The sequence below is a fragment of the Dama dama genome, chromosome 4 (genome assembly GCF_033118175.1).
Source record: "Dama dama isolate Ldn47 chromosome 4, ASM3311817v1, whole genome shotgun sequence".
Classification (NCBI taxonomy): Eukaryota; Metazoa; Chordata; class Mammalia; order Artiodactyla; family Cervidae; genus Dama; species Dama dama.
The window spans coordinates 66592792-66620377 of record NC_083684.1 but is presented as its reverse complement, the minus strand read 5'-3'; the positions used below and the strand labels follow the sequence as shown (position 1 = coordinate 66620377).

The 27586-nt window shown below is 41.5% G+C and overlaps 1 long non-coding RNA gene across 1 annotated transcript; it reads right to left on the bottom strand.

Annotated features, from left to right (window-relative positions):
* Window positions 1-5069: 5069 nt before the first annotated feature.
* LOC133054830 (uncharacterized) lies at window positions 5070-26554 on the bottom strand. The gene is made up of 6 exons (XR_009692514.1): window positions 26433-26554; window positions 25847-26059; window positions 22883-23003; window positions 22170-22265; window positions 8234-8359; window positions 5070-5237 (listed from the first exon to the last, which is right to left on the bottom strand). It is a non-coding gene; the product is annotated as an uncharacterized LOC133054830 (long non-coding RNA).
* Between the last annotated feature and the right edge of the window lie 1032 nt (window positions 26555-27586).

Sequence of the window (27586 nt, the reverse complement as noted above, 5' to 3'; positions counted from 1 at the left end):
ACTCAGTCGTGTCCGACTCTTTGCGACCCCATGGACTGCAGCCCACCAGGCTCCACCTTCCATGGGATTTTCCAGGCAAGAGTACTGGAGTGGGTTGCCATTTCCTTCTCCAGGGGATCTTCCCAACCCAGAGATCGAACCCTGGTCTCCCGCATTGCGGGCAGATGCTTTACCGTCTGAGCCACCAAAGGAGCCCCTATTTGAGTTTCCTGGGACATACAACAAATTCCAACTGGCTACCTATTTTACCTGTGGTAATGTAAGTTTCCATGTTTCTCTCTGCATAGATCTCACCCTCTCCTCTCCACTTCCCATGTCCATGAATCTGTTCTCTATGTCTGTTTCTTCAATGCTGCCCTGCTAATAAATTCCTTGGTACCATCGTTCTAGATTCCATATATGTGCATTGGTATATGATATTTATATTTCTCTTTCTGACATACTTCACTCTGTATAATTTATAATATTTTTCATTTGCATATAAATTATATGTACCTACATAATTTATATTTAAGGTTATATAATTGTATAACTTTTAATAAAAAATAAAATTTGTCATAGAAATGTGAAAGTGAATCAGTCATTTCAGACACTTTTCAACCCCATGGACGATACAGTCCATGGAACTCTCCAGGCCAGAATACTGGAGTGGGTAGCCTTTCCCTGCTCTAGGGGATCTTCACAAGCCAGAAATCGAACAGGGCCCTCCTGCATTGCAGGTGGATTCTTTATCAACTGAGCTATCCAGAAGCCCTGTCATAGAGCAGGCCTCTAAAGCAGACTACAATGAGGGCTTCCCTGGCGGTTCAGACAGTAAACAATCTAACCGTGGTCCAGGAGACCCACGTTCAACCCCTGGGTCGGGAAGAGTCCCTGGAGTAGAAATGGCAACCCACTCAAGTATTCTTCTCTAGAGAATTCCATGGACAGAGGAACTCAGCGGATTACAGTCCATGGGGTCACAAACAGTAGGACACGACTGAACATGGCTGAATGGCTAAAACGTTCTACTTCTTTCAGTATACCTACATTTGATTAGATGCATAAAATTTATCCTTACTCCCTATTGACTTAATAGTAAGAGTTTCAAGATAAAGAGAAACTTGCTACCCAAATAATACATTTAGAAATGCTACCAAACTTAAAATTAAATGACAAGGCATGATATGTTTTATTTTAAAACATAGCTACTTTTGTAAAATACATTAATATCATCATTATTAAATACAATTATTTTATAAATCAAGTTACGTTCACAATAAAGGACAGAAACAGTATGGACCTAACAGAAGCAGAAGATTTTAAGAAGTGCTGTCAAGAATACACCGAAGAACTATACAAAAAAGATCTTAATGACCCTGATAACCACGATGGGTGTGATCATGCACCTAGATCCAGACATTCTGAAGTGCAAAGTCAAGGGATCCTTAGGAAGGATCACTTACAAACAAAGCTAGTGGAGGTGACGGAATTCCAGCTGAGCTATTTCCAACAATAAAATATGATGCTGTTAAAGTGCTGCACTCAATATGGCAGCAAACTTGGAAAATAGCCCTGGCCACAGGACTGGAAAAGGTCAGTTTTCATTCTAATCACAAAGAAAGGCTACGCCAAAGAATGCTCAAGCTGAGGCATGAGTTGTTGAACTCATCTCACATGCTAGGAAAGTCGTGCTCAAAATCTCCAAGCCAGGCTTCAATAGTATGTGAACCAATGACTTCCAGATATACAAGCTGGATTTAGAAAAGGCAGAGGAACCAGAGATCAAATTGCCAACATCCCTTGGATCATAGAAAAGGAAAGACCATTCCAGGGAAACATCTATTTCTGTTCCATTAATTATGCTAAAGCATTTGTGTGGATCACAAGAAACTGTGGAAAATTATTAAAGAGATGGGAATACCTGACCACCTGACCTGCCTCCTGAGAAATCTGTATGCAGGTCAAGAAGCAACAGTTAGAGCTGGACATGGCACTACAGACCAGTTCCAAATTGGGAACGGAGTGCATCAAATCTGTATGTTCTCACATTGCTTATTTAACTGAAATGCATGGAAGGTCATGTGAAATGCCGGGCTGGGTGAAGCACAAGCTGGAATCAAGATTGCTGGGAGAAATATCAATAACCTCAGATATACTCTCCCATCAGGAAGATTCCATATGCCTCTAACCCTTCTCCATCAGAGGGCAGACAGAATAAAAACCACAATCACAGAAAAACAGCCAATCTGATCACATGGACCACAGCCTTGTCTAACTCAATGAAACTATCATGTTTGCCATGTTTGGCCAATTTCATGTTTCTCATGACTTTGACATACATTGAATGCAATATATAAATATCTGAATGTATATGTGTTATATAATTTATGTAACACACATTGAATACAATAAATATATATCTGAAGATATACAGGCAGTGAGAACATGTGAGTGTGTGAGTATTCATACACATTTACTTAAAGAATTTAAAAATTCTAGTTCACAACTGGTCATTTCAGAATTGCAGATGATTTACTAAAAACTGCAAATCTTATAAATTTGTCAATTAATCTATTTTGTCTACTATTCTGGGAATTCATTTCCTTTAATGTCAGGAGGTTATGTTTTTTAAGGAACTTCCACACTGTCCTCCCAAGTGACTGCACCTGCTTACACTCCCTCCAGCCATTCAGGAGGTTCCCTGATCTCCAAGCCTATTCCGCGTTTATGATATTATTAGTGGGCTTTCTGTTAGTTGTTATTCTGACTGTCAGGAGGTGATGTATCACTGTCATTTTGTTCTGCATTTCTTATTGTTTAGTGATGCTGAGCATCTCTCTTTTGCCTCCTGCCAATCTAAAGGACCAAGTTGCCCCCCCACCCCACCCCAGCCTCAGCAGCTGAGGCGCACAGGCTTCGTCTCCCCAGAGCATGTGGAGTATTCCTGGACCAGGGATGAGGCTCGAGAGCCCTGCACTGTCAGGTGGGTTCCTAAGCACTGCGTTATGTCTGGTTTTTCGTTTTTCTTTTGAGATGAATATATATTTTTTGGAATATAATTGCTTTACAATGTTGTGTTAGATTCTGCTGGACAAGTTCATCAATCACCATAGGTATATGTATACCCACTGTCTCTAGGACCTCCCTCCCACGATCTCCGTCTCACCCCTCTAGCCATCACAGAGCCCTGCACTGAGCTCTCTGTGCTATGGAGCAGCTTCCCACCTGCTACCTGTTTTACACATTGTGGTGAATAAATGTCAAGGCTCTTCTCTCAATTGGGACCCGTCTCATTCTCCTACTGTGTCCACAGGTCTATGCTCTATATTTGTGAAAATAAGTTTTAACATATATACATATGGAATCTAGAAAATGTTATTGATGATACTATTTAAAAAGCAGGAGTAGTCATGCTGACATCGATTTTAAACATTTTTATATTAAGCTTTCAAGGTATAAAATACATGGACGATTGTTCCATGCATTTTACTAAGTGAAAGAAGCCCATCTGAAAATGCTGCAAAAAGGAAGATTTTTACAACACGGCATTTTGATGTAGGTCAATGTTCTTATGTGCTGCATTGTGTCTGAGTTTTTCGGACCGAATGGATTGTACCTGCCAGGTACCTGTGTCCCTGAGATTTCCCAGGAAAGAACACTGGAGTGGGTGGCCATTTCTTCTTTCAAAGTATCTTCCTTACTCAAGGATTGAACCCACATCACTCGGATCACCTGCATTGCCAGGTGCATTCTTTACCAGGGAGCCACATTAGAATTTACTCGGAAATGTAGAAGAGATTAAAATGGTCAGTGGTTGCCATGGGTTGCAAGGAGGGGCTATGAATATCCTGAGTTCAGGACCATGAAATCATTGTGTGAAACTCTTTTAATGCACACAAGTTATTAAACATTTGCCCAGATCCTTAGAGTGAACACCCCTAGAAGAGAAACATAAGGTGAAACTAGAAACTTTGTTTAATGTCTATGTATATTCATCAGTGGTAACAGATGTATACACTGGTGGGGCACAAGTAGGGAGATTGTCCTCGTGAGGGAACAAAAGGTATATGGGAAAGCTCTGTACCTTACTTTCAATTCTGCTGTGAAACTAAATCATCTGAGATAGTGGTACTGGTGCATGGACAGTGATTATTTTTTAGAATATATACCACTAGAAAAATGGATATGCTATCTTTAATTTTTCCTTAGTCAATTATCCTTTAAAGATATGAAAAATAGAACTCTCCATAAAGAGCCGAGAACAAACTGTAGCAGATGATTCATAAAGCCTGGAAATACAAACATGAAGTAGAGAAGCAACATTTTTCTGTGTTGAAAGTGAAGCTGAAGTCGCTCAGACCATGTCTGATTCCTTGGGACTCCATGGACTGTAGCCCGCCAGGCTCCTCTGTCCATGGCATTTTCCAGGCAAGAATACTGGAGAGGGTTGCCATTTTCTTCTCCAGGGGATCTTTCTGACCCAGGGATCAATCTGGGGTCTCCCACATGCAGGCAGACTCTCCTGTCTGAGCCACCAGAGAATCTGTTTCATGTGTTAATTTATGGGTAAGTTCACTTATGACTTAACGCTGATCATTATGTCCTTGCTTGGTCACCGGATAGATTTTAGGGCATCATTTTCAAATGCATCTGTCCCTGCACATATACACTGTTAACCCAACGTCCACTGCTGCCCCTGGTTTATTCTCAAAGAAAGCTGTGATGGAAACACCTCCCGGATCCTGGTCTTGCTGTATGTACCAGACCCCCCACCTGCAGAGAGGTGGTCACAGTGCAAATCATTTTGTGCAAACCTGTGTCGCAGGTTACTGAGGGGAGTAAGAAACAAACCAAAACTAAGGACTCAGGCCATCTTTCCTAGAATTCTGAGAGCAAAGCCTTGCAGGAACCCAGGGCCCCCAGGTGATTCCCACCAAACACTCACCCCTCCCCTCCCCTCCCCCAAGAGCACAGGCACAGGCCACACCCATCCGAGAAAGAGCCCCTCCCCCGGAATCAGGCTGAGGTTCATTGTTTCTAGAAGATCCCGCTCTCAACCCTCGCTCCAGAGCTCTGGGGCAGGCAGAGCTGAGGGCTCAAGCTCAGGGCTCCTGGAAGCCGGTCTTCCTGCTGCATTGTTTCAAAGACCCTCAGAGGCAGAGTCAGGTAGCGCAGAATTTGGGTTCCTTGTTTCTTGTGAATTGTTCTGGGGCTTGGTCTCTCTAATGCGAAAACAAAGAGAACTCTCGGGTGGTCTGCAAAGAGAGTGGGGAAAGTGAGCACCAAACCCAGGATGTGATTAGCATATCAGCTTAATCTTGATTACCCACTACAGCTGAGGGACAGAGGAAGTCAGAAAAGAGCTCAGAAAAGGGAGAGAGGAAGAGGACGTTCTCTTCTTTTTCACAGCAGCAGCTGAAGGTGAAAGAGCTGTGTGGATGCCTTTAAAGGTATTTTCTCAGCCTGTGTGAGAGTTTGGGACATAATATCCCCAAAGAAGACGCAGAGCAGGAGGCAGAAGAGGAGGGAATGGCAGCTTCTCAGGTAAACGTCCTGTCCCGGGTTGGGGGCTGTGTCTGCTTTTCCTCCTGAAACGGCTGGGCTGAGAAGCTGCACACCTTTATGCGCTGATTCTAATTTTTCTCCCTGGGTGGTTTGTTGTTGTCAACATCTCTTTTTCCTTTATTTCTTATAATGGTGAAGACTGGCTCTTAGGCTGCTTCTCCCTTGTGTCCCACAGCCTTTTCTTCACTCTATCCTGGCTTTCTGTAGACCATGATGAATTCTCAAGAATTAGTGACTTCCGTTTGTGAGAAATGAACACGGGGCGTCACTGGTATCTGAGATTCCCAATGGAAATGTTTTAGCCATGCGTTCCAGGAAACAAACTCACTCAGAAGGACAATGCAGATAGTGGAGTGCAGTGGACCCACACAGGTGGGTCCAAGGCAGAGTCTCCTCTTAGCCAAGGACCCCGACCAGCGTTTGTGAAAATCTTTTATACCCCATGTGTACGTGTCCAAACCCACCAACCCAAATTCCTTGAGACTTACATAAACTAAGGAAGGGTAAATATAATCTCAATAACCCCATCACTCATGTGCCATGTGCTCAGACAGTGAAACAATTAGCCAATAATCAATAAGAATGAGTTTACACTCGACAGTTACAGAAAACTGTGTGGCCTGTCTGGAGGAAAGGGTGATTAGTGTATGTGTTCTCTTAGGCAAGGAGTAACCTGGATACGTATTATTAGGTTACAGGTCATGGGAGGAATATATGCAGTGGAATAGCACAATTATTATTTTTCATAGTAGATTGAGATAATGGCTTTCATAATGTTGCCAAAATATCTGGCAGTGATTATACATTTTCCCATGTACTTCTTACACCATGACCTCAGGTGTTCATTGGTTCCTGTGCTTCTGTGAGATTCCCATGCTATGAAGTTCTTTTTTCTTTTCTTTCTTCAGAAAAGGTCCCTGGAGAAGGGAATTGCTGCCCATTCCAGTATTCTTGCCTGGAGAATCCCATGGAGTGAGGAGCCTGGCAGGCTACAGTCTCCGAGGTTGCAGAGAATAGGAAAGGACTGAGTGACTAACACGTTTCTTGCTTTTAGTATTATTTAGGAATACAGAGTTTTCTGTAAACTTTCAGCAGAGTTGTCTCTGTATATTTGTCTGTGTTTTATTACTCTCTAGAGTCCATAAACTGATGTAAAATTTCAGCTCTGCCATTTTAAAAAATGTTTGTTAAAATCTCTTCTAAAGGATGCAAGAGCAACATTATTGATTTTAAATTATTTCTGTTGCACATTGAAGATTCTGAAAAACTGTCAGAAATATAGTTCAGTTCAGTCTCTCAGTCGAGTCTGAGTCTTTGCGACCCCTTGAATCTCAGCACACCAGGCCTCCCTGTCCATCACCAACTCCCAGAGTTTATTCAAACTCAAGTCCATCAGGAGTTGGTGATGCCATCCAGCCATCTCATCATCTGTCGTCCCCTTCTCCTCCTGCCCCTAATCCCTCCCAGCCTCAGGGTCTTCTCCAGTGAGTCAAATCTTCGCATGAGGTGGCCTAAGTATTGGAGATTCAGCTACAGCATCAGTCCTTCCAATGAACACCCAGGACTGATCTCCCTTAGGATGGACTGACTGGATCTCCTTGCAGTCCTAGGGACTCAAGAGTCTTCTCCAACACCACAGTTCAAAAGCATCAATGCTTCCGCGCTCAGCTTTCTTCACAGTCCAACTCTCACATCCATATATGACCACTGGAAAAACCATAGCCTTGATTAGATGGACCTTTGTTGATAAAGTATTGTCTCTGTTTTTTAATATGGTATCTAGGTTGCTCATAACTTTCCTTCCAAGGAGTAAGCGACTTTTAATTTCATGGCTGCAATCACCATCTTCAGTGATTTTGGAGCCCAAAAAATTAAAGTCTGACACTGTTTCCACTGTTTCCCCATCTATTTCCCATGAAGTGATGTTAGCAGATGGCATTATCTTAATTTTCTTAATGTTGAACTTTAAGCCCACTTTTTCACTCTCTTTCACTTTCATCAAAAGGCTTTTAAGTTCCTCTTCACGTTCTGCCATAAGGTTAGTGTCATCTGCATATCTGAGGTTATTGATATTTCCCCTGGCAGTCTGGATTCCAGCTTGTCCTTCCTCCAGCCCAGCCTTTCTCATGATGTACTCTGCATATAAGTTAAATAAGCAGGGTGACAATATACAGCCTTGACATACTCCTTTTTTCTATTTAGAACCAGTCTGTTGTTCCATGTCCAGTTCTAATTGTTGCTTCCTGACCTGCATATATAGTAGGTGCTAAATAGTTAAAATGATTCTTGCCACCAAGGTTACTACTCTGAGACCTGTAAAATCTGTAGAAAACTTAAAGTTCAAAGTTAAGGATGAATTCTTCCCTTACTATTCTACCTAATAGCTCTTCAAATTGGTCATTCATGCTCTCGGCCTTAGCGCCATCTTTTGAAAAACCTCTGCGCCATGAGAGCGAAGTGGAGGAAGAAGCGAATGCGTAGGCTGAAGCGCAAAAGAAGAAAGATGAGGCAGAGGTCCAAGTAAACTTATACACCCATGGAAGCCACAGAAGCAGAAACAAGGGAAGCCAGAGGCCAGGGACGCTGGTACAAATTGTGGACTGCATGCCTACTATCTAGAACTTCTCAATGGATCTGGAACATCTATGGCCATTCTGATCGCCTTGACCACCTTTGAGAGACCTACCTTGCTCGTATCAAAGCCGTCCCTTTTGATCCTTTGCCCTGGACCTGTGATAACTATGGACTAGTTCTCTTCTCAGTTGCGGCTGAATGTAACGTGTACAATAAATCATCTCTTTTGCTGTCTTAGCTGAAGAAAAAAAAAAAATTGGTCATTCATGAAGCAGAATTTTAAACGTTACTAGCTCAAGTAAGCTTGTTAAAAATGTGGCACATTGGTCCCACTCCAGAATGTTTGGAATGGAATGTGTTTTTAAAAAATATTTCCAGGATTTTTTTTTTTTTTTTGATAGACAGTTTATCCTGTGTCACATGAGTACAACAGTCAAAAATAAGTATGCCAATATTTATTTTATAATTCCTCTTCCTAGTCATGCTACTTTCTGTAGTAGTTTGTGGATCATATCTCATCCTCTTTTCTTGGGGTTAAAAATACGGTGAAAATATCACTGTGTAAAAGCCATATTCTTCTGTAATAGCAGGCACTCTCCTAAAGGAAAACCAATTCTCTGAACTTGCTGTTTCCATCTTGGGTCACATAAGGAAGTCTTCCCACGGCCCCATGGCATCTGTGTTTTGTATTCCAGGGACGGCTGGCCTTCCGGGATGTGGCCATGGACTTCACTCAAGAGGAGTGGGAATGCCTGGACCTCAGTCAGCGGGACTTGTACACAGACGTGATGCTAGGGAACTACGGGAACCTGGCCTCCTTGGGTGAGGGGAACTTCCTTCCAGAATCGCTTACCTACCCACGAGGTTTTGGTTCCTTCATTTCTAGAATGTCTTCTGAAATTGTCTGCTTCCCACAGTGGTTTCAGATCTCTGCTTTCTAGGGGGAAGTGAGTGTTTGTGAATTTAGACAGGAAGGCTTCATGATGGTTTGCTATGCTGGTAAGCTTTTTCTTCCCTGATGTACTCTGCCTGCTTCATTCTAGGTGAGTGGTAATTGTATATGTTCTGTGGTATTAAATAGTTGCATGCTCTGTTAATTTCACATTTACACACTTACTTTTGCCTTAGCAGTATGTGACCAAAATCTCAGGATTTGATTGTTATGTATTTGTTAGTGTTGTAGAAGTGCTTTGAATATAGTATTTGGGGAAATAATTTTCTAGGCTTCATTAACATTCTCCATTGCATTCCTGTCTCTCTCGAATACATACAGGATTGGACACGGATGAATCTCTAAGAACACAAATATCCCTTTCTCTGATGAACAGGTCTTGTGGCCTCTAAGCCGAACCTGGTCACCTTTCTGGAGGAATTGAACGACCCCAGGAGTATAAGGAGAATGGAGACAGCAGCCATACACCCAGGTAGGTGTGAGTGGACTCAGATGAGAGGTCCAAGGAGCAGAGAGGAAGTCAGCCTTTGTCACGTGGTTTTGGAAGACGTGCCTCAGTGGAAATGAGTTTGGAAAACCTGGCTTTATTTTTACTATTGTGAAAGAAATGGATCACCTGCCCCATTCTCTTTCTTAAATCATGCATGAATTCATCTCCGGTGATTACTTTTCTCCATCACAGTGTAAACTAAAAGTCTTCTCTTAGCTTATCACAAACTGCATTTATTGATTGCTCTTCCATTTCTTGGGGATCCTAGGAAAGTTGTGCCATTTATGAGTAACTGTATGACTGTTCTTTGAAAGTTTCTTTCTACCTCTAGAGAAAAACATGTGAGTAAAGTGGTAGAGAAACTGCTAAACTTCTAGGAATACTGGGGACAGGTTCTTGTTGTCTGATTTATAACTTCCTATCCACTGGGAGCTAGAGATAGGACCTTCTAAATAAATTTCAAATTCAAGTAATTTTTTCACTGCAGAAAGCAAAACCTTCTGAAAATCAAAGAATGCACATCTCAGGTTTACTTCCAAGTTTCTCTTTTCCCTTTATGATTTCATATTAAATATCTGAAGTGTATCAGGCCTGATTCTAAAATGCTAAACTACTTTATTTTTATTTTTTAAACCACTTTAATATATTTATTTACCTCATAGAATTTTAAAATAAATTGGCATAAAAGCCTAGCACACACACACACACAAAAGCCTAGGACATTTTCCACCCATATGATTAATGGTTGATTGAAACCATAAGAATTTCTAGATTATAAAAAGAAATCTTTTGAAAAAGTTCTAATTGGAATACAGCTGTTTTATAATTTTGTACTACTGTACACCGAAAAGAATCAATTATACCTATCAGTCAGTTCATTCAGTCTCTCAGTTGTGTCCCATTCTTTGCAAACCCATTGAATGCAGCACACCAGGCTTCTCTCTCCATCACCAACACCTGGAACCTGGTCATACTCATGTCCATCAAGTCGGTGATGCATACAACAATCTCATCCTGTGTTATCCCCTTCTTCTCCTGCCCTCAATGTCCCCCAGCATCAGGGTCTTTTCTGGTGAGTCAGTTCTTTGCCTGAGGTGGCCAAATTATCGGAGCCTCAGCTCCAGCATCAGTCTTTCCAATGAATATTCAGGACTGACTTCCTTTGGGATGTAGTGATGTGATCTCCTTGCACTCCAAGGGACTCAGAGTCTTCTCCAACACCTCAGTTTAAAAGCATCAGGTTTTCAGGACTCAGCTCTCTTTATGGTCCAACTCTCACGTCCATATATGACCAGTGGAAAAACCATAGGTTTGACTAGACAGACATTTTTTCAGCAAAGTAACGTCTCTGCTTTTTAATATGCTGTCTAGTTTCCTCATACTTTTCCTCCCAAGTGAAAGGCTATAGCTGAATCATGCAAAGACACCAGGATTCTTGGCGTCCGGAGGAGAAAAATTCAATCTGGGGTCAGAGAGAGGCTTGATCGCTCAGAGCTTCTGTGTACTAAAATTTTATTAAAGTATAAAGGAGATAGAGAAAGCTTCTGACATAGACATCAGAAGAGGGTAGCAAGAGTACCCGCTTAGTATTGTTAGCAATGGAGTTATATACTCTTCAATGAATCCAAAGAATGTCTGGAGCTTGTAAAGGCCTCACCAAACCTATTCCCATAATTTACATTTTAAAATATCAGAATTAGCCACAAGGTTTAATGCGGAGACTGTCCTCAGGCAGGATACATTGTTATATAATCCTTGTAAAGACTAGACCTACTCCCATAATTTACATTGTAAGATAACAGGATTAGCCAGAAGGTTTAATCCAGAGACTGTCCTCAGGCAGGATACATTCCATACATCCTAAGGAATGTAGAGGAAAAAAAGTAAAAAGTGTGTCCTTTCTTCCTCCTTGAGTATTCCAGACCTCTCTCTCCTTGGGGACCCCTAGATTTCTTATCAACCTACCTAGGAAATGGCTCTCACACAAGGAGCAAGTATCTTTTAATTTCATGGCTGAAGTCAACATCTGCAGTTATTTTGGAGCCCCCAAAAATAAAGTCTGTCAGTGTTTCCATTGTTTCCCCAACTATTTTCCATGAAGTGATAGGACTGGATGCCATGATCTTGGTTTTCTGAATGTTGAGTTTGAAGGCAGCTTTTCACTCTCCTCTTTCAGTTTCATCAGGAGACTCCTCAGTTTCTCATTGCTTTCTGCCATGAGCATGGTGTCATCTTTATATCTGATGTTGTTGATATTTTCCTTGTATCTTGATTCCAGCTTGTGCTTCTTCCAGTCCACCATTTGGCATGATGAAAAGTGAAAGTGAACGGTGCTCAGTCATGTCCGACTTTTTGCGACTCCACAGACTATGCCGCCCATGGAATTCTCTAGGCCAGAATCCTGGAGTGGGTAGCTTTTCCCTTCTCCAGGGAATCTTCCCAGCCCAGGGATCACCCAGGGCTCATGCATCATGTACTCTGCATATAAGTTAAATAAGCAGAGTGACAGTATACAGTCGTGCCATACTCCTTTCCCAATTTAGAACCAGTCCGTTGTTCCATGTCTGGTTCTAACTGTCTTTTCTTGACCTGCATAGCGATCTGTCAGGAGGCAGGTAAGGTGGTCTTGTATCGCCATCTCTTTCAGAATTTTCCAGTTTGTTGTGATCCACACAGTAAAAGGCATTGACATAGTCCATAAAACCAAAGCAGATGTTTTTCTGGAACTCTATTGCTTTTTCAATGATCCAAGGGATGTTGCCAATTTTATCACCAGTTCCTCTACCTTTCCTAAATATAGCTTGAACATCTGGCATTTCTCAGTTCGCATTCTGTTGAAGCCTTACTTGGAGAATTTTGAGCCTGCCTTTGCTAGTGTGTGAAATTAGTGCAATTTTGTGGTCATTTTCACATTTTTGTGCATTGTTTTTCTTTGAGTTTCGAATGAAAACTGACGTTTCCCAGTCCTGTGGCCACTACTGAGTTTTCCAAATTTGCTGGCATATTGAGTGCAGCATGTTCATAGCACCATCTTTTAGATTTGAGATAGCTCAGCTGGAATTCCACCACCTCCACTAGCTCTGCTGGTAGTGATGCTTCTTTAGGTCCACTTGATTTCAGACTCCAGGATATCTGTCTCCAGGTGAGTGATCACACCATCCTGGTTATCATGGTCATTAAGATATTTTTGTATAGCTCTTCCACGTATTCCTGATACCGTTTGTTAAGAACTTCTGCTTCTGTTAAGCCCATAACATTTACGTCCTTTATTGTGCCCATCTTTGCATGAAATGTTCCCCTGGTATCTTCAATTTTCTTGAAAAGATCTCCAGACTTTCCCATTCTATTTCCTTCCCATTTAGGTCTCCACAGAGTAATGAGCAGAATTTCCAGTGTTCCAAGGATATTTTCAAAGTCTCTCTTTCATTTAATTTCTTAAGAAATTATTAAAAAAAAAGAAATTATTAATTTATCTTATGTGTAATGAGCTTCCTCAGATATTTTCCTATGTGTCTTCACTTTATGATTAGTTCTCTGTCAATATCATGTGTTATTTTTAGGTTGAAGCATCTAGTAGAACATTCTTTGAAACATGTTGGACAAGAAGTGGACTAAAGAATTATTAGGCAGCTAGGATTTGTGAAAATGTTTGGTGTCTCCACTTTGGATGACTAAAATCAAGAAGTAATCTTTAGATTGCCCATTTCCTCTTCATTTAGTGGTTCCTGTAGGTTCTTAGCCTGCTTCTCCCTCTGTCACACATTCCTTTGCCATCTCATTTTGTCCAGTTTTCTGCTTGTAGTCTCTGTTTTGAAGGCTACAGGCACCTCGTTAGTCATCCGTCTGGTGCCTGCACCTTGGTGCGTGAGATTGGTCCAGAGATTTGTGCTCTGCTCTGTGGTGGTTCAGGCTTCCTCCACAAGCATCCCATTTATAGAGCCCCTCCCTTACTCCCGTCCCCTCAGGATGTTTCCTCACAGCCAACCTCAATCCTCTGCCTTGATCTGCTCTCCGAACCCCACACTTCAGCACCCAGCCCTTGTCTGCAGTGGTGGACATGCCTCTCAGGCTGGGTGGGCAGGGCAGTGGTCAGGACCCCGTGTGCAGGTCTCTCTCTGTCCTGCTGCCACACGTGGGTTGCCATGTTCTCTCCCACAGAGAATGAGGCTCTCCTCCTGTCCAAACTGAGCTCCCCGACGAGGGGCTTCCCCGGATGTGGAGACCGCTCCTCACTCTCATGTCCCCCCAGGGCTGCAGGCCCCATCCCACTTCTCTCCTCTTCCTTTTGCCTCTTCTTTCTTTTCTCCTACCTGGCTCAGCAGGAATGTATCTGTCCTTGTAGATTTCCAAGGGCCTCTGCTAGGGTCCAGCTTGGCTCTGTGAGAAGTGTTCCATTTCTGATGTATTCTTGATGATTTTGTGGAGAGAAAAGTCTGTGTCTTCCTGATACTCTGGCACCTTGATCCTCCCTTCTCTATTTTATTTTTGAGCTAGTAAAGGGTTTATCAGTTTTCTCTAATTCTTTAAGGATATTCACTGAGAATAGCAGGCAAAATTACTTATTATTTGTTATCTTTCAGCTATGCCTCCACAAGACACCTGGAATTTGATGCCACAAAAACCAAGGATAAAAGATTTGTTTCAAAAAAAGAAAAAAAGATTTGTTTCCAAAAGCAAACCTAGGAATATATGAAAGATTACACCTCAGAAATTTCAATTTAAGAAAACACTTAGAATATATGAGGGCATATGAAAGACAGAGAAGATGTTTATATGGACATAAAGAAATTGAGACAATTACACATAAGGCAAATCTTACTGCAAAAAGAAATGAGGAACATGATTCAAACTGGGATAAACACCAATTTCAGCCTTCAACATCTGCTGAGAAGTGTACGTTTTTTAAAAAAGATTTACATCACCTTTTGAAACATACATGTTCTCTGAAAGGAAATGTGATATATTTGGAAGGTGATTTAGTCTCTACTGCAAATACTCATGCAAACAATTCTGAATGTAGCCTTCATTTAAGCATACATTCAAGCATGTCTGAACACCTGAAATTTAAAAGTGAGGGGCAAAACTCACAATATACTCAATTTGAAAGATCTGTGAGCAGGAAGTCATTATTTTTCCAGCAAAAGATATTTCCTCTCCTTTCCACAATGTATAATGTTGATGATAATGGAAGATATGTAGTCCAACTGTCATTGTTCAATACACATCATGATATTGCTAATACGGAACTGCTTTCCACATGTAATAAAATTAGTCAGGCCTTAATTATGAGTTCCAGCCCCAGTAATTACAAGAGTATTTATGGTGGAGTGAGAAGGTATTCAAGCAATGAAACTGGGTATAAGGTTGAAGGAGACTCAAACCTTATGAAACATCAGGTACCTGAATCATCATACAGGGATTCTAAAAGTAATAAATGTAGAAATATCTTTTATAAGATGTCATTTCATTCTGTAAAGAGTTTTCCCACTGGAGAGAACACTTATAATTGTAGTGAATATGGTAAAGCTTCTAATCAGTCTTCAGAACTTGTACAACAGCAAACTATTCAAAATCCACAGAAAGGACACCAATGTAAGATACACGGGAAAGTCCTTAGTACCTCATCCAATCTAAGTAGACGTAGGAAAATTCATACAGGAAAGACATCTTTCAAATATACAGAATGTGACAAAACATTTGTCCATCACTCACTTCTTACTAAACATCAGCTTACTCACACTGGAGAGAAATGTTGTAAATGTTCAGAATGTGGGAAAGCCTTTATTGTGAGTTCAAATCTTAGTAAACATCACCGAATTCATATGGGGGAGAAGCGTTATAAGTGTACAGAATGTGGGAAGACCTTCATGAACAGTTCTGCACTTACTAGACATCAGCGAATTCATACTGGGGAGAGACCGTATAAGTGTATAGAATGTGGCAAAGGCTTTAATGACAAATCAAAACACACTAAACATCTGCGAGTTCATACTGGAGAGAAACCTTATAAATGTACAGAATGTGGCAAAGCCTTTAGTCAGAACTCAACTCTTACCCATCATCAACGAATTCATACTGGGGAGAAACCTTAAAATGTAAGGAATGTGAAAAAGCCTTTATCAGTTGTTCAGAGCTTACTTGACATCAGCGAATTCACAGTGGAGAGCGACCTTATCATTGTACAGAGTGTGGCTGAGCCTTTATTCAGAGTCCAAATTTAATTGCACATCATCGAATCCACACTGGGGAGAAAGCATACCAATGTAGAGAATGTGGCAAAGCCTTTAATCACAAATCAGTTCTCAGTAATCATCTGCGAGTGCATACTGGAGAGAAACCGTATAAATGTACAGAATGTGGCAAAGCCATTAATCATAACTCAATTCTTACTACACATCTGCGAGTTCATACTGAAGAGAAACCTTAAAAACATGAACATTGTGGCAAAGGTTTTACTCATCGTGGTCATCTCACTAAACAGCTGAGAACACACACCGGGGAAAAACAGTAGTAATGGAACAAGTGATGAAATGTTTGTCATAAACATGCATCAGAAAACTTTTGAGAGTTTATACACAAAACCTGTGGAAATAATGTAATAAATATGAAGAAAAGTATTTAATCAAAAGTCAGATATAAAGAAACATAAGAGACTGCCTATTAAAAAGTATTTCATCAATCCTCTTTTCCGAAGTTTCTCTGAAGGAAAATTACTATAGGGAGTACTCCATAGTTAAAACTCACAGAAAATGGATATATTAGCATGGATCGTGAGATGAAGATTGACGTTTAGAAAGAATTATTAGCAATGTATGCTTGTTTATAATGACGTGATTTGGGATTATTAGAAGTGAATGTAATTCAATGCTCAAATAATCCATACTATGCTTCACTTCTATAGTGTGTATGCAAACAGGTTTTGGATGGTTTATGCTTGAAAGATTAGCCTTTTCATATTGTGTTGCAACCATTTCTGTCTATTCTCCATTAGAGGATGAAGGATACCATAATGTAAAATGGACAATGAACATCTAAATGGAGGTGTTTGGCATTGATGTGAAATATTGGGAGGTTGCCATGATGTAAGTGATCATGGAATGTTTTCATGTATTAAAGTAAGACAGAAGTTGGTTATAAATTTTCAATAGTTATATGAGTTGATTTGAAAGAGGAACACCATCACAGTTCACTACAACACTGATGTACCTTTATAACTTCAACACGTCATGAATGTTGAGACAGCTTCTGTGATAACCTAGAAATGTATTGGAAACCCTTCTGGGAAAGGCAGGCAATTAGTGTATATCATGTTTACTGTTTCCTAGGCTTTGGTTTTACACACCATAAAAATCAGAAAAATGATATCTTCCTCTGTACTTTTGATATGTATTTAATCATGCATCATCCCATGGATTATTAAGGTTTTATTTCAACTATGTATGAAATTGATACAAGACTATTAGTACAAGTGAATGGTTTTTAGTGTTTCAGTTGGTTGTAATGAATGAAGTGTTAACCCACAACCAACAGTAACTTTCACCAGAAACTGTGGAAAATTCTTAGAAAAATGGGAATACCAGATCACCTGATCTGCCTCTTGAGAAATCTGTATAGAGGTCAGGAAGCAACAGTTAGAACTGGCCATGGAACAACAGACTGGTTCCAAATAGGGAAAGGAGCACCTCAGGGCTGTATATTGTCACCTTACTTATTGAACTTATATGCAGAGTACATACTGAGAAATGCTGGGCTGGAAGAAGTACAAGCTGGAATCAAGATCGCTGGGAGAAATAAAATAACCTCAGCTATGCAGATGACACCACCCTTATGGCAGAAAGAGAAGAAGAACTAAAAAGCCTCTTGATGAAAGTAAAAGAGTAGAGTCAAAATTTGGCTCAAAGCCCAACCTTCAGGAAACTAAGATCACGGCATCTGTTCCCATCACTTCATGGCAAATAGATGGGAAAACAGTGGAAACAGTGGCAGAGTTAATTTTTTGGGGCTCCAAAATCAGTGCAGATGGTGACTGCAGCCATGAAATTAAAAGAGCCTTACTCCTGGGAAGAATAGTTATGACCAACCTAGACAAGTGTATTAAAAAGCAGAGACATTACTTTGCCAACAAAGGTATATCTAGTCAAGACTATGGTTCATCCAGTAGTCATGTATGGATTTGAGAGTTGATCTATGAAGAAAGCTGAGCCCCGAAGAATTGATGCTTTTGAACTGTGGTGTTGGAGAAGACTCTTGAAAGTCCGTTGTACTACAAGGAGATTCAACCAGTCCACCCTAAAGGAAATCAGCCCTAAATATTCATTGGAAGGACTGATGTTGAAGTTGAATCTCCAATACTTTGGCCACCTGATGGAAAGAAGTGACTTATTTGAGAAGACCCTGATCCTGGGAAAGATTGAGGGTGGGAGGAAATGGGACAACAGAGGATGAGATGGTTGGATGGCATCATGACTCAATGGACATGAGTTTGAATAGACATTGGGAGTTGTTGATGGACAGGGAGGCCTGACGTGCTGCAGTCCATGGGGTTGTAAAGAGTCGGACATAACTGAGCAACTGAACTGAACTGAATGAAGAAAGAGACTATTCTTGCCTGGAGACTTCCATGGACAGAGGAGCCTGGCGAGCTACAGTGCATGGCATTGCAAAGAGTCAGACATGATTCATCGACTAAGCACAGAATTGTCAAGTGTATACACTGTTTCTATTAAAGACAGATCATTCCTATAGTTTTAATTTACTTTTATTAATCATGGAGCTGCTATTGGCACAGGTATAGTAACCTTAAAGATGCATGTTTTCTGTAAGGTACTCCATGATTTCAGATCTATCTCTGCAATTCCAGTCACTAGTTACATTAAACATCAGGTTTCATATGGCTTGGATTCAACAGTAAAAATCACTGTCACAAAAATTACACTGTGACTTCCTTGGTGGCCCAGTGACTAAGACTCCTCATTCCCAATGTGGGTGGCGGGTGGGGGAGGTTGGGTTTGGAGGCCTAGGTTTGATCCCTCGTCAGGGAACTACATCCCATATGCCACAAGTAAGATCCCGTACAGCCAAATAAATATTTTTTCAAAAAGAATTACACTAAGATACATTAAGAGGCATTGGGAACTGATATCTGGTGTAGCACCCAATCTCTCTTTAATAGCTCCATTTAATTTTTTGAATTATTCCTCCTTCCCGTGTTGCTTTGGCCCTGGATTACTTTGAGTCAGAACACTTCCTTTTTCCTGTATGGTCACCAACCGAGACTCCCCGAAGCACCTGTTTCTTGCAGATTCTTGCCCTCAGGCTGAAACAGAAACTACTCACTTGACGTCCTCCCATTGCCCAGATAGTGGGTTCTGGTCACAGCAAGCTGCTCCTGTGGCAGTGAGGGAGGCAGCCAGACCCCTAGATAAGGGCTTGTCATCCTGTGATTCACGTCCCCTCAGAATAGCAATTATCTTTTCACCTGTAGCTTCGATGTGACACAGGCTTGGGGAACTGAGATTGTTTGTGAAAACCTTTATTGCTCAGTTGCTAGTGATAAAACAACAATTAAAAGTTTATGCCAACATCTCCAAAGAGACTATTGAAATACTTGCAGAAGGTTCTACTCCCCTTGGTCCCTCGAGACAGACAGGGACTCAAATGGAAGCAGTAGGAAATACAGAGGTCTAAGAAAGGAAGGGAGTTTCTTTTTTTTTTTTTTTTTTTTTAGGAAGGGAGTTTCATGTGTCTGCTTGTATAGTTTGTCACCATGAGAAGTGTTTCTACCAAAAATTAGTTGACTACTGAACTGTGCCTCCCTTTAGATTATGAGTAGTGACATGGAGCCAAAGTATGTGAGAAGGATTTTCAATTTGAGGGAATTTCAAAATGAGAGGGAATTTCTCCATCTGTCATTTTACGGAGGTGAAATTTTCATACCGCATTGCCTGAAATGTCATAGAACTTCTCAAAAAGTATCTTGAGGCAAATACTCCCTGTGTATACTGTTAGGATTCAATGTCTGTTAGACAGAAATTCCCGCATGATTCCCACTGTAGTCTGCAAGAGCAGGTACACCTTAGTGCCAACTCCCTAGAGAATGTTCTCCTAGTTCTTAGTGACCAAAGTCATATTCAGAACCAGAGGTTCCAGCAGGGAACCATGAGATTTGAGCTATTGATACTTTAATCTTGAAAATCAGTATCAATACGACCAACTTAGAATTTGTCCTCACTCACAAATACTTCAGAAACATCTTTTCATTTTTGTTCACAGCCCAAAGCGTTTGGGATCGTAGTTCCCCTGCTAGGTAAGGAACCACAATCACTGCATCAGAAGGTGGGGTCTTAAACACTGGACCACCTAAACACGTTTTCTTTAATAAGCAATTGATTAACTTGATATATATTTTCCGTTATATTATACTGATTAATGCTTTCTGTGTAAGAAATGATTAAATCTTCAACTCTGAGATCTTAGGTCCCCCACCAGGGATTGAACCCACATAACCTTCAGTGGAAAAAAGCACAGTGTCTTAACCACTGGACTACCAGGGAAGTTGCTAATCTCACATTTAAAGAGAAAGGTGTACTCTCTTTGGACACAGTTGTCTGTGGCACTCTCTTTCCTGTCTTGTTAGCTCTTCTCCAGAATAACCTTTCAGGGACTGCGTGAGGAGATTAGGAAAGAAAGGCAGCAGTGGGGAGGGTGTTTGGGAAGTGAACTGAAGAGCAGTTGAAGTGTTCGACCCACCCCACTGGGCTAGTTTCCTGCCCAGCTTTAGCATAAAAGGTCCTGCTTCTTGGAAACTTGTTCAGTCCTGGTTGAAGGAGGGCAACTGGTTGCTTCAGCACCAGTAGCAACAAGAATTACCAGAATAGTCTTTATATCAGCAGAATGTGGCAGGAGTAATGGCACATCATTTCTGTGATTATGTTACAGATGACACTGGATTCCGGTCTTCCTCTTTCTTTCTGGAATCACTTCCTAAGGGAAAAGCCAGCTGCGTCATTGTAAGCAGGTCTCTGATTACAATTACTGAGGTTTCCTCCCAATGGATCATCTGAGGGATTATATTCAACTTTTCAGCACTTACGAGACACCCATCTTCACACACTTGCACAAAGAGCTGTTGAATTTTGCCTTTTTCCAACTTGCTGAAAACATCTCGGCTTCCCATCGAGGCGGCTCTCAAAATTCTCTTTTGCCAGGACTTCCCTGGTGTTCCAGTGGCTAAAGCATTGGTCCAGTTCCCAATGCCCAGGGCCCAGGTTCAATCTCTGGTCAGGGAACTAGATCCCACATGCTGCAACAAAAGACCCCACACAGCTAAATAAATAGCTGTGGATAAGGAAAAAGAAAAAAGAAATTATCTTTTGCCTTAACTTGTGTGACATACTTACAACAGGCAAGAAGCAGCTCTGCTCCAGAAGAAATCAAAGAGATTTAAAGGCAGCGAAAAGCAGAGAAAGGAAGCACAGTTGGGCAGAAGGACCAACAGAGCCCCAAACAGAAAGGGGTCGGGTGAGAGGAGGCGAGGCTCCGCCCCCACTGGCCATTCTGACCGGTGTGAGGTGATATCTCCTTGTAGCTTAGATTTGCATTTCTCTAGTCATGAGTGAGGTTGAGAATCTTCACGTGTTTGTTAGCCATCTGTAAGTCTTCTCTGGAAAAATGTCTGCTTAGGTCTCTTTCCCACTTTTTGATTGGGTTGTATGTTTTTCTGGTATTGAGTTGTATGAGCTGTTTGTATATCTTGGAAATTAATCCTCTGTCAATTGTTTCAGTTGCTATTGTTTTCTCCCACTCTGAGGATTGTCTTTCCCCCCTGTTTATAGTTTTCTTTGCCAAGAAAGGTCCGTCTAGTGAAGGCTATGGGTTTTCCAGTGGTCGTGTATGGATGTGAGAGTTGGACTGTGAAGAAAGCTGTGTGCCGAAAAATTGATGCTTTTGAAGTGTGGTGTTGGAGAAGGCTCTTCAGAGTTCCTTGGACTGCAAGGAGATCCAAGCAGTCCATTCTAAATAGATCAGTCCTGGGTTTTCACTGGAAGGATTGATGTTGAAGCTGAAACTCCAATACTTTGGCCACCTGATGCAAAGAGCTGACTCATTGGGAAAGACCCTGATGCTGGGAAAGATTGAGGGCAGGAGGAGAAGGGGACAACAGGGGATGAGATGGTTGGATGGCATCACCAACTCAATGGACATGGGTTTGGCTGGACTCCGGGAGTTGGTGATGGACAGGGAGGCCTGGCGTGCTGCGATTCATGGGGTTGTAAAGAGTCAGACATGACTGAGCCACTGAACTGAACTGAATGAATGGCAGAGGAAAAAATAAAACTTTTGTGCTTTCTTCCTCCTTGAGAATTCCAGACCCCTCTCTCCTTGGGGACCCCTGGACTTATCAACCTCCCTAGAAATTATCCCTCTCATTCAACTCAACATTCAAACAGCAGGTGACAGCTGTCTATGATGGCAACAGAAATAAATCCAGACTTCTCTATTATTTCCAATGAAGCAGACCTTCTCAAACCACATGACAAAGAATGACTTCCTCACTGATACTTGGACCTCTCACCTGAGTCATCAGCTCCATCCATTCACACATACCTGGGTATACGGCCACTGTCTTCGTTCTCCTTATACTCCTGGGCTCCTTCCTTTGCTCCAGAAAAGCGACAAGGTTTGGCTGAGAAACCACAAGACCTGTTTATCAGTAAGGAATATTGGTTTTGACAGAGATTCATCACTTTCCAATCTAGTACGTATCTAGGTCAGGAGAGAATGCATGACAGAATGTTAAGACAGCCTAGAAAATGATTTCCTCACAACACTAGGGAGATAGAAATGGCAACCCACTCCAGTGTTCTTACCTAGAGAATCCTACAGACGGGGGAGCCTGGTGGGCTGCTATCTATAGTGTTGCACAAAGTCAGTCAGACTGAAGTGACTTAGCAGCAGCAGCAGCATACAACACTCACTACATAAAAATCAAATTCTGAGATTCTGGTCATGTGCTACAAGGAAAAAGTAAGTAGTGGAAATTTGATTTGAAGAGGAAGGTAGCACCATTTTATACCACGGAACGTACAGAATTAGCACTAACTTAGAGGAAGCAGGCAGATGACATCAAGGAAGAAATTAGAATCATAATAAATCATCATGAAGTCTTCTTTCTAAACTCACAAATTCCCATTTTCCCATTGAAATTAGGGATCTGAAATGCTATTATAAGAAGTAGAAGATTCCAAGAGACATTCTAGAAATGCAGGAAGCAAAACCCTGACAGTAGATAAGGGATTCTGGAAAGATGTGATCCTCACCCAAAGTGGCCAAGTTCCTATAGTTCTCTAACATCACATCCCTATACAATGCCCCTTGACGGAGGTCCAGTCACTCCTCTTCAGTAAAATCTATGGTCACATCCTGGAATATCAGCTGTCCCTGAAATACAAAGCACATATGCCATGTGACTGTGAGAAGACTTCCTAATGTGCCCAAAGACGACAACAGCAAGTTCACACAGGACTGGTTTTGATACAGGGGAGGGTCTGGTGTTATACTATACTATGACTTTTACACAGTAATAATGTCACCATATTTCGAACCCAAGAAGAAATGAGCTATGGCCCACAAATTCAGAAACTATTCTGATCTGGAAGAAAAATCTTAAAATAATCAGATAAGCAAAGGCATATTTATTTTTGAGTGTTGTATTTGTATAACACAGAATGAATTGCCTATCAAGGAAACAGGTTATTACCTGCTGCTTTTTAAAAAGCATACTCTGATCCAAGAGTTCATGAGTGGGACAAATGTGCCGTTTATTTTAACAACCTTATTTTTTTTTCTTAGTATTTTTAACAAGTTTCTTTTAATTAGTAATGTTGAAATTGTGCTTCATGAATGACCATTTTGAACAGTAAGGAAGTACAATACTAAGGTAAGCATTCATACTTACTTTTGAGCTTCAAGTGTTCTACAAATTTTACAGATCTAATATGATAACATCCTCAGCAGCAACAATTATTTTAATTATTTAGGATATATTATATATCTTTCTGAAAGTTTTTACAGAGTCTTGGATGTGCAACCGAAATAATTTAAAATCAATAATGTTGTTGCCCCAACTTTCTGCAAATATTTAGCAAACATTCCTTAAATAGCTTAAATTTACTTCACTTTATGTACTCTAGACTTTAATGAATAAAACACAGACAAATACACAGGAACAACTCTAATGAAAGTTCATAGAAGTTTCTCTAATTGTGAAGAATACAAAAAATAAGAAAAATAATCAATCAAATCATATGAACATTTTCATGCATATATATATTAAAATGGAACTATATGTTCATTTCATAAAGTGAAACAATCTAAGGCCATGGAAAACATGCAAGTACAATTTTCAAAGGTTAGAATAAATAAAAATATTCATGAAATGATGATGTCTGTAATATATACCCTAGGTGTTGCTTGTATACACACATGCACAGAAACACACGTAAGTTAAAAGCAGTCTTCTGTAAATAACACATCTTCTGGAAGAAACATTTTTAATCTACCTTTTCTTTTGAACTCATGTGTATTTTAGCATGTATGGTAAAACAACTATTTCGAATTGTGCATGAATGTGTTTTAAGTCACATCAATCATGTCCAACTCTTTTTGACCCCATGGGCTGTAGCCCTCCAGGTTTCTCCATCCATGGGAGTTCCCAGGCAAGAATACTGGAGTGGGTTGCCATTTCCTTCTCCAGAGGACCTTCCCAAACCAGGGATCAAACTCAGGACTCCTGCATTGGCAGACAGATTCTTTACTGCTGAGCCAACTGGGTACACTGAAAAGATTTTTACCTCTTTAGTAACAGGAATTAAAAACACAATATGAGAAACAGTCTACATTTTATTAGCAAATATACCATAACACCTATTTAGAACACATTTCCAGACCTATGTGAAGAAACTGTAAATCTTTACTGAGGCACATAAAGTCTGAAAATCACATGTTTTACTTGGAAAATGTAGTGACATAAAGACTTCACTGACTTCAAATTCAAAACAATTGAAACTCAAAACAAACATGGATATTTCAAATATAAGTCTCAGCTGTATCTAGGAGAGCTAACATAATTTTGAATATAAAAACCTAAAAAGCCTAAATAGAAGGAACCTGCCAAATTACAGATGAAGCTATCACTGTATAGACTAGTTGAAATTTTAAACTAAATGAAGCAAAATCGCTACAAGGTAGCCGAAGAAGCTCACCTAAAGAGAGACTTGGACATGATTTTGAAGAATAAAGAATAGGATGAAACGCAACATAATATTTTGTAGTCATGCAACAGGTGAGGTATTCCAAAGGAACATCAAAAATCAGAGGCGGAGAAAATATCACAGGGCATAAAGGAAAGATTTAGGTTTCAGCATTGTGTAATAAAGAATTTAGGGACTTGCCTGATGGTCCACTGGTGAGAAATCTGCCTGTCAATGCAGGGGACACGGGTTCCATCCCTGGTCAGGGAAGATCCCACAAGCCTCGGAGCAACTAAGCTAGTGTGCCACAACTGCTGAAGCCCACATCCTCCAAGCCTGCCAGGTATTAATATAACGACTGAACCCGTGCCTTAGAGCCAGAGCTCCACAACAAGATCATAGCCCCTCCTAATCACAACAGAGAAAGCCCAAGACCATCAGCAAAATCCCAGCATAGCCAAAACTAAATAAATATTAAAATTTAAAAAGAAAAACAGAATTTAGCAGGCTTTGGTTCACAGGTTCTGGAAGTTTGCTTTTACTCTTGGAATCTAAGTTTGTTCACTCTTGGAATTTCCTTAGTGACTGCAGTGGCTTTATTACTCCGTGGGCCCTGAGAATTTACGCTAACAAGATGACTTATGTGGGCCCTGGTTTAATAAGGGATGACTCAGGTTGTGAGGCTGGGCATTTCACAAAGACCAACGAAGTGACTAGAGGTCTGGGGCTTTGAGCCAAGTGGGCTGATTAGCCCAACCTCTAAGGAGGGGAGAATGATGGAGATGTTATCAATCCCACCTATGTAGCTAAAGCCCAATAAAAACTCGGGACTTAAAAGCTTGAGTGAGCTTCTCTGCCTGGCAACACTCTGTTTTCTGTCACACCGATATGCCAGGAGGGCAATGGGTCCCTTGGCATGATGACTATGGGTAGGTTCAAACAAACCCGTTCAGAAATCAAGGAGCTTATCAAGTCCAAAGAAACAGCATTTCAGGAAAGAGAGACAGAACAAACACGGACTGTGCCTCTTACCTGGGAACGTGTCATTTCTGACTCTTTGCTTTCCTTCTCCTCTGGTCTTCCTTCTCAGGTAGATCAGTCTTGGGAAGTGACCCGAGTGTTGAAAATAGGCTGTTCAATACTTAGAAAACCACAGCGAGCTCCCTGTAACACAGCCCCACACAGAGGGAGGATCTCAACAGGTACAAATCAAAATCCTCTACGGCCACTGACACAGCAGGGATTCTGGAACACAGAATCAAACGAGGTGTTTTTACTTTTATTCTTTTCTTCAGATCTCGAGGCCCTTCCTGTGAAAACCACACGTTCTAGGCTGACCCTCCCTTTGGTCAGGCGAGACCCTGACCAAACTCCATACAGAATAGAGCCTCCTTCACCTCTTTGTGGATCAGGGACCTAGGGGTTGGGCAATGCAGGACTTTAAGCAGCGGTCTCTACACGTTAGAAGGCAGAACTGCCAGAGAAGAACATGGACCCTAGAACGATGCTAACAGGAAGCGGACGTGGGCCCCAGGGACCCGGCAGCTAAGCTAACGGACCTCAGACATTCTCACCGCGATACGAGGACACACTGGGGACGGGAAAATGGGGGCGGTACCTTGAACGTCCACAGAGACCCCCGAAACCCGCGTGTGAAGGACAACAGGCCGTGGGACTACGACATCCGGGTTTTAAACAAACAAACTCACAAAAACTGTCACTCATTTAAACTCAATTCCGTCTTGCCGGATACTGCGCACGCGCGGGCGGATAATCCGGTACGGCGGTGGGTGAATGCGCTACGCCGCGGCCAACGAGAGGCGACGTCAGGAGAGAGGGTGGGACCAGGCCGGAAGCGCATGTACGTAGGGGCGGGGCCAGCGGGGGGCGGAGCCTTGCCTCCCCTCACCCCTCCCCAGTCCGGTTTGGGTCTGTTGCTCCTTCTGTCCAGCGATGCTTCCTTTCTGTGCCTTTAAATATCTTTGACTTCCTCTGGAGCAGAGCTGCTTCCTGCCTGTTCTAAGTTAGTGTTTCACAAAACTTAAGGGAAGGAGAAGAATTTTCAGAGCTGCTTCTATGGGAAGCCGAGATGTTTTCAGCAAGTTGAAAAAGGGGGAATATTCAAAAGCCCTTTGTCGAATGTGTGAAGATGGGTGTCTCCTCAGTGACGAAAAGTAGAACGTAATCACGTCAGTAGCAGCAGCAACAACAATTAACAGAGGCGTATGGATGTGAGAGTTGGACTATAAAGAAAGCTGAGCACTGAAGAATTGATGCTTTTGAACTGTAGTGTTGGAGAAGACTTTTAAGAGTCCCTTGGACTGCAAGGAGATGCAAGCAGTCCTTTCTAAAGGAAATCAGTCCTGGCTATTCATTGGAAGGACTGATGCTGAAGCTGAAACTCCAATACTCTGGCCACCTGATGCAAAGAGCTGACTCATTGGAATATATCCTGATGCTGGGAAAGATTGGGGACAGGAGAAGGGGACGACGGAGGATGTGATGGTTGGATGGCATCACCGACTCGATGGACATCGGCTTGGGTGGACTCTGGGAGTTGGTGATGGACAGGGAGGTCTGGTGTGCTGCTGTTCATGGGGTCACGAAAAGTTGGACACGACTGAGCGACTGAACTGAACTGAACTCAATCTGTATGAACAGATTCTGGCAGGAGTAACGGTATGTCATTTCTGGGGTTATGTTATAAACGACAATGTGGGTTCCTGTCTCCCTATTTCTTTCTGGACTCACTTCCTAAGAGAAAAGCCAGCT